We start from the raw sequence: 7,795 nt of genomic DNA on the forward strand, positions 1-7,795 counted from the left end.
GGAGGGGCTTCCTTGGTGGTGCAGTGGTTAAGAATCTGCCTGCCAATGCAGGGGACACGGGTTCGAGCCCTGGTCTGGGAAGATCCCACATGCCGCGGAGCAACTAAGCCCGTGAACCACAACTACCGAGCCTGCGCGTCTGGAGCCTGTGCTCCACAACGGGAGAGGCCGTGACAGTGAGAGGCCCACGCACCGTGATGAAGAGTGGCCCCCGCTCGCTGCAACTGGAGAAAGCCCTCGCACAGAAACGAAGTCCCAACACAGCCAAAAAAAAAAAAAAAAATTTTTTTAAAAAAAAAAAAAAAAAAAAAAAAAGAAGAGGAAGAAGAGGGAATTCCCTGGAAGTCCAGGGGTTAAGACTCTGTGCTTTCACAGCCAAGGACCTGGGTTTGATCCCTGGTCAGGGAACTAAGATACCACAAGCCATTCAGTGCGGCCAAATAAATAAAATTTTTTTAAAAGACTTTATTGACATATATACACTAATATGTATAAAATAGATAACTAATAACCTGCTGTGTAAAGCTAAATAAACAAAATAAAATTTAAAAAAAGACAGCAATAAAAAAATAAAGACTTTGATATAAAAAAAAGAAGAGGAAGGAGAGGAGTGCTGGGGTGTGTGTGTGTGTGTGTGTGTGTGTGTGTGTGTGTGTGTGTGATGTTGCATTTAACTACAGAGGTCAGGAAGGGCCTCAGTGAGAGAAGACTGTATTTAAGCAAAGACCTGAAGGAGGTGGGAGAGAGCCATGGGGATATCTGGGGAACAGGAAACAGCAAGTGCAAAGGCCCTGAGGTGGGATCGTGCTTCCTCTGTCCAAGGAGCAACAGGGAGGCCCGTGTGGGGGGACTGCTGTGAGTGAGGGGAGAGAAGTAGGAGAGGCATTGGAAGGTGTGTGGATGTGACTGTGGAGAGGTAGGATTCTGAGCAGAGGGGGGATATGATTTAATTGCTTCCTCCCAGGGTGATGGGATGGCGGTAGCCAGGAAGAGGAGAGACCGGAAGGAATGTACTGGTGGAAAGTGCTGAGCCCTGGGTTCGGTACACAGTAGGCACTCAATAAATAGCATCACGTTACTGTAGAGGCTATGTGGAGGATTTGAATGGAGTGAACTTCTAAGCTTTAATGGGTTTCTTTCAGGCTAGGTAATGCCTAAGGGGACCCCTAATGGAAGGCTTGGTGCCCCCTGATGAGGTGGGGAGGTGGGGGCCCAGGGAAGACCCTCCGGTGGGGCAGGAGTGGCAAGTGAGTGGGAGGAGGTGGCCAGGCCAGGGCTGGCAGGGAGCTGGAGACTGGTAGGGGCACCAGGGAGAATGTTCCAACTCCCCGGTGGACAGGCCGGGGCTGGTTCTCCTTGGGGGAGTGGCAGGAAGCGCACCTTGTCCTGAGAGGAGCTGCCCAGCTTCCCAGTGCCTCTCCTGTGTGGGCTTCCCAGGAGTGTGATTCCTGGCTTGGTGGTCTCTGCTCTGTGGCTCCTATCCCAGGCCCTCTGATCCTCTCCACACCCTTCTCCCCCACCCCCATAGCTGGGGCTCCAATCAGACTTGTCCTCACTGTGGCCAGTGTGTCCCTGCTCAACCCCTTCCTCACCTCCCACCCTCCCTCCTCTCTGATTGTCCCCCATCCCTCCAACTTGCTGTGCCTCTTTCAACATGCTTTGCCCATGCTGTTCCCGCTTCAACAAATGCCTTTCCCTTCCCTGTCTCCCAAGTTCATGCCTACTTATTACTTAATTCTCAGAGGAGAGGGTCCTCACCCAAAGAGGACTTCCCTGACCCTCCACTCGCTCCCCTCCATTCCTGTGCATGGTATTCACAGCTAGGACCCCATTTGGGGTCTGTATTTGTGTGATTATCTGTCTGTGGTCAGTCTCTTCCATAGGCGCTGAGATCTTGGGGCAGGAGCAGGTCTATCATGTTGATCTTGTGCTCCCAGAGCTTAGACTGGCACCTGGCACTTAGTAGGTGCTCTGAATCCTGGATGGAGGCTGCAGGATGGGTGGTTGGATGAGTGTCTATGCACAGAGAGATGGAGGGACAGATGGATGGATGGACCTGGATGGATAGGGTGGGCTGGGTGAGAGTATGAACAGTGAACAGATGGAGGCAGATTATTGGGTGGGTGGATTGATAAGCAATGTCTGGCTGACAGGAGACCGGACAAGCGTGGTGTGGAATGCAACAGAAAACTCACGGCCTAAGAGTTAGGAGATCTGGGTTCAAGTTCAGCCTGGCTGCATATCAACACCAGGGCCTGTGGAGTCTTCGACTTGTTCTATTGCCTTCTTTGCCTCTGTTTCCCCATTTATTGGTTTTTCAACTTCATTATTGCTTATGTTTCACTGCATAGAGCCCTTTTTATCCCCCCAAATTTTTCTGGAGCCTCACATGAATGGAACAAAAAGGAGATGCTGAGATGGGGGGCTGGGCATCCCCCAGGGCCTTGTGAGCTGGGAACACAGCTGGAAAACACAGCTGGACAGTCCACTTTGCCATGGCCTCTGGCTCTATGAGTCCTTCCTCTCTGGGGGTGTTTGCTGAAAATACAGATTCCAGGGTCCCTCCACCCAAGCTTCCACTTCAGGTGCTTTGGAACATCCAGAAGTCTGCAATTTTAATGAGTTCGATTCCAGGATTCTGAGCTCATTCCTGGATAAGACTCACTGCCACGTTCCTGGACAACCGCATCCTACAGGTCAGCAGCCTGTTGTGTGTGTGAGCGTGTGTGCACACACGTGTGTGCTGGGAGGATGGGGGTCGCTGTAACATTTTCTATGTATATATAAAAAAAGGACTGGAAACAACCAGGACGTCCATTAATGGGGCTGGGTGAGTCTGTTGGGGCTAGTCCACTCCCTGGAGGACCCAACAGGCGTTAGAAATAAGGAAGAAGGCTTTGATAAGACAAGATCTCCAAGATATGGTTAAGTGAAAAGGCAGGTGCAGAACAGCGTCTGTTGTTTTACCACTTGTGTTAAACCATTCATAAAAGAAGAGAAATATGGATATGCATGGATGATTCTGGAAGGACACACAAGAAACTGGGACCAGGGTGGTGGCCTCCGGAGAAGGAAACTGCTGGACCAGGAGCTAGAGGGGGACCACTGGTTATGTCTGAATCCCTTCCTGAGTCCTGAGTTCAAATTCTGACCCTAATTAGCTTTGTGGCCCTAAGCCCTCTCTGAGCCTCAGTTTCCCCATGTGTTAATAGGGCTGTAAGTTTCCAGCTCTGGCCTGGGCTGGTTGGAGGGCCTGGGCAACTTGATCCTGCTTCCCCTTCTGTTTTCCAGGACGCTCCTGGTCAGGCCTCACCTTCTAGCAGCCCCACTTGGCCCAGGGAGGGTGGGTCCCCTCCCTGGGGGTGGCCCAGTCCAAGGTGGGGCTGATCTGGAAAAACCGGCAGGGTTGGAGCAGTTTGTGCAGGCACCGGCTTCCCTCCTCTGCCTGCAGGCTCTCAGGGACACTCACTTCCACCCACACCCCTGAGGGGCTGGGACCCGAAGAGCATCCCCCAGCCCACGCTTCAGGCTGGAGACCAGGGGGAAGGGGAGAATGACTGGGCTTTGAGCCAGAGTTAGGGGGGCAAGGAGGCAGGGAGAGACAAAGAGGGGGAGAGAGACAGACAGGGAGAGACAGAGACGGAGAGACCGAGAGACGAAAGAGAAAGAGACACACGCACACACAGAGCCAGGTGCAAGCTGAGAGAGGTGAAGAACCGGAGTGAGGAGGGAAGAGACCGTCGAACTCTCTGGGTGGGCGTGGGGGCTGGCCAAGGCAGGGAGTACTTGGGGGAGGGAGGGTGTGGGCAGGGGCAGAGGGTGCTGGAGGCATGCCCAGCAGGGCGTTTTCCGCACCTCTGGGTTGCAGCTGCAGTTCTGCGTATTCCTAGGAACCAGCTCAGGGGCCCCTTCCTTCTTGCCCCTCCAGCCCTCCCTTGGGACCTTGTACCTGTAGGCTGTCTCCACAGGGGGCCCTCTCAGAGCAGAGCTGGGAAGGCCTGAGGTGAAACTGGGCTAATTAGTACTCAAAACTGAGATAATCACGGCCTGGAATGTCCCCTAGGAGGTCCAGGTAGGGGCAGGCAGCCAGGGGGCCATGCGTACCTGGGATTGGCCCAGCTGGGCCTCTGCCTGCTGGCCGCCAGAGCCCTGAATATTGGAAGGGGGAAGACCCAGGAGGCCTGGAGCCTCAGGTCTTAGAACCTGAAGTGGCTCAGGCCCCTTCAGGCCATCCTGTAGAGCAGATGCACTGGACTCCAGTCTGATCACCTCTACCCTAACCCCTGCCTAAAACCTTCCATGGCTCCTGATGGCCCGTAAGCTAAAATCCCAGCTCCTCACCTTGGCCTAGAGGCACCTGCTGATCTATTTCTGTTCCTGCCTCATCACTCTGGCCCTCCCTTTCCACCCTCTTAGCCCTGAACCGTCCACACGAGGCCCACCTCAGGACCTTTGCATATGCTGTATCCCCGCCCAGCATTCTCTTCCTCTTCCTCTTCCCAGAGCTCTCCCCTATGTATCTTTCAGGCCTCAGCTCAAAGTCACCTCACTGGGGAGGCATGCCCTGCACCTCTCCTTCCCTTCTTTTAATGGGACTCCTGATTTGATGCTTGCTTCCTCCATGCAAGTGTCAGCTTCCTGAGGACAGGCACCAGGTCTGTTTTGTCACCAGTGTGTCCCACAGGACCTGACACAAGGTAGGCACTCCAGTGCCAGCCAGTGACCATCAAGAAGTGACCTGGACATCTTTGCTGTGTGGATTCCTTCTAGGAAGGGACCTAGGAGGAACTCCTGGGTCTCCCTGCACTGTCCCCACCCCTCCTCCAGTCCCAGCCTCAGAAGATCCTGCCTCTGAGTCTTCAGAGCCATGGGGCGGCCCTGGCCGTGATGTTGTAATGAATCACTGGTCAGAATCCGGTCTCGATTATCTCTGGGCTGTGTATGGCCTGCCTGACATCATGGGGGCTGGGACCTCAGGCCACCATATCAGGGGCCCCAGGTGTCCCACTGGGCCTCTTGCCTCTGGCCACAGATAACAGCACAGGCCCTGGTGTCCTCACCTCAGCTGTAGGCACCTGCACCAAGGACATGCTAGGTGGCCTCAGGCAAGTCCCTGCCTTTCTCTGGGTTGCCAAGTCACACAGGGTGGAGTCCTGCCTTGTAGGAGAGAGTGAGGAATTGGGTGGAAATGGGATCTGTGGCTGGGAGACCTTGGCTATAGTAATAACAGTGATTTCTCAAGGAGAGTGAAATGAGAAAGTGATTGGTGACACAGGATAGGATTCCCATGTGTCCCCGACTGGGGGTGGGGAGAATCCAGGGTGACTGATTAGCCCAGAGGTACCCTGGGTGCCTGAGGTTTACAAGTGTCCTGAGGCCCATTGAGGTGGGGCAGAAAGTGTTGGCAAGTGAGCCTGTTTCTTGGGCCTTGATCTCATCACCATGCCTCAGTTTCCTCATTGTGAGGCAGGAATCCTAAGAGTTTCTACTTCACAGGGATGTCCTTAAATGAGATACTCTCTGTGAAGTGCTTGGAACAGCGCCTGACTGTGGGAAGCGATCGATAACTACCATTATTATCACCTCCTGAAGTCTGGCCTTACTCTGTCCCCACCTCTCCGTGTTTCCTGCCCCAGCACCCTTCAGGCTTGGGTGATTCGCCTGAATGATTACAACAGCCTCTGAATGGTCTCCTGCTCCCAGTGTCACCCCTACATTTGTTCTCCACGTGCTGCCAGTCGGAGCCTTAAGAAGCGGGAGGGAGGTCCAAGAGGGAGGGGATATATGTATACATATGGCTGATTCAGTTCGTTGTACAGCAGAAACTAACACAACACTGTAAAACAACTATACCCCGATTAAAAAAAAAAAAAAGGAAGCTGGGTCACCATCCAGCTCCTTTGCTCAACAATCTCCCATGATTCCCACTGCCCTCAGAATAAGGATTAACCTCCTAATCATGACCTGCAGGTGCTGCTCGATGGCTGACCCTTCTCTCCCAGTCTCCTGCCACTCTCCCTCTCATTCACTCTGCTAGAGTGCCCTCCTTGATCCCCCTTTCTGGTCTCATCTCCATGGATCTCTCCATGCAGCCCTCATTATGGCCACATTGTTACACTTGCTCAGATGATTATTTGATTGAGGTCTGTTTCCTACTCCAGAATGCAAGGAAGGAATCGTGTCCATCACAGGGCCTGACACACAGTAGGTGTGCGATAAATATTTGTTGAATGAGTGAATGAATAATGGCTTGGTGAGCTGGAGGTTGGGATGGGTTGGACATCATTGAGGCCTCAGGTTCTTCCCACCTTGTGGTTCTGCCATCTCTTCTCAGCCCAGTTCCTTATAGCTCCATGGTGGCTGCCAAAGCTCCTGCCGTCTCTTCCTCACATAACTATGGCCCAGGCAGGAAAAGGCCTTCATGTGTCCTCTTAAGAATGAAGAAACTCTCCCCAGAAGTCCCTTGGCAGAATTCCCCATCTCATTGGCCACAGATGCATTCCATGTCTAGCCTCAGCTAATTACTGCAAAGGGAGGGAGAGGGCCATGTTTGACTTGGGCCAATCAGCATTTACCCCCGACACAGAGTCTGCCCTTGCCCAGTAAGAGGGAATCCAGCTGGAGGCAGGTCTGGCCTCGAGCTGTGGGCCCCTGAACTGGTGGCCTTTCGAGCATCCTTGAGGCTGTGGATCCCCCACCTGCCTTCCCTCTCTAGGGAGCCCTTGGGTGGTGGCTGTCAGAGGAAAGATAGGGCTGGGTGAGGGTCTCCAGCAAATTAGGCTGCCAGACACCTTCACCTCAGTAAATATTTATAGAGCCAGGAATGGAGAGGAGATGGGCGGGCCCAGAGGGTATGTAGGGAAGAGGCAGCCTGGGCCAGAGGTACCGAGGGAGGGACAGAGAGAGAGAATGAAGAGACAGAGACACTGGCGAGATACAGAGAGACACAGGGGAAAGACGAAGACCCAGAGGGAAAGAGAGAGGCAGGGAGATACAGAAGGGGAGAGAAACAGAGAGACGCTTTGCCAGGAAGGCTTTTGCATTAGTGCCTTGAGCAGTCAGAGGCCCTGTAATGGTGGGAGCAACATCCCTGTCCCTTTCTCTTTGGCTTGATATCCTGGGCAAGTCACATACCAGCCTGAGCCTTGTCCTCCTCTGCTAGATGGGGTAAATGACCCTCTTTCACAGGACTGTCCCGAGGGCCCAACACACCAGGATTATCATTGACCCAGTGGCTTCCTTTGGCCCGTAAATGGCCGGGAGTGGTTGGGAATTGTTGCCCCGGTGGACAGGGGAGATGTGCCCAGGGTCACAGCAGGAGGGCAGGAGGGATCTGGGCCCTGATTCTAAAGTCTGTGTTCTGTCTGTGCCCCACAGGGCTGGATGGGGCAGGGAGGGGGTGTATTCTAGCTGCTGGGCACCCCTGGGTGGTGCTGGCTGGTTACAACAATTCTGGTAATAATAACAATGGCCACTGTGTTCTCAGGGCTCCCCAAGTACCAGGCACCAACCCCAGGAGGGAGGTACTGCTTAATTCTATTCATTTTGTAATTCCCATTGTACAGATGAGGAAACAGCCTCAGAGAACTGCAGTGACTTCCTAAAACAGAGTTGGAGTTTGGAGTTGGATAGGCCTGGGTCTGAGTCCGTGCTCCATACCTGACAGGCTGGCTGACCTGGGGACAGTCACCGCCTCTCTCTCAGTTTCCCCATTTGTAAAGCAGGAAAATAGCAGTTTAAAGGATTTAAAGGACACGAGGATTAAATGAGATGATGTATAGAAAGCACCTAGCAT

The sequence above is a fragment of the Physeter macrocephalus genome, unplaced genomic scaffold (genome assembly GCF_002837175.3).
Source record: "Physeter macrocephalus isolate SW-GA unplaced genomic scaffold, ASM283717v5 random_674, whole genome shotgun sequence".
In the NCBI taxonomy this organism is placed as follows: Eukaryota; Metazoa; Chordata; class Mammalia; order Artiodactyla; family Physeteridae; genus Physeter; species Physeter macrocephalus.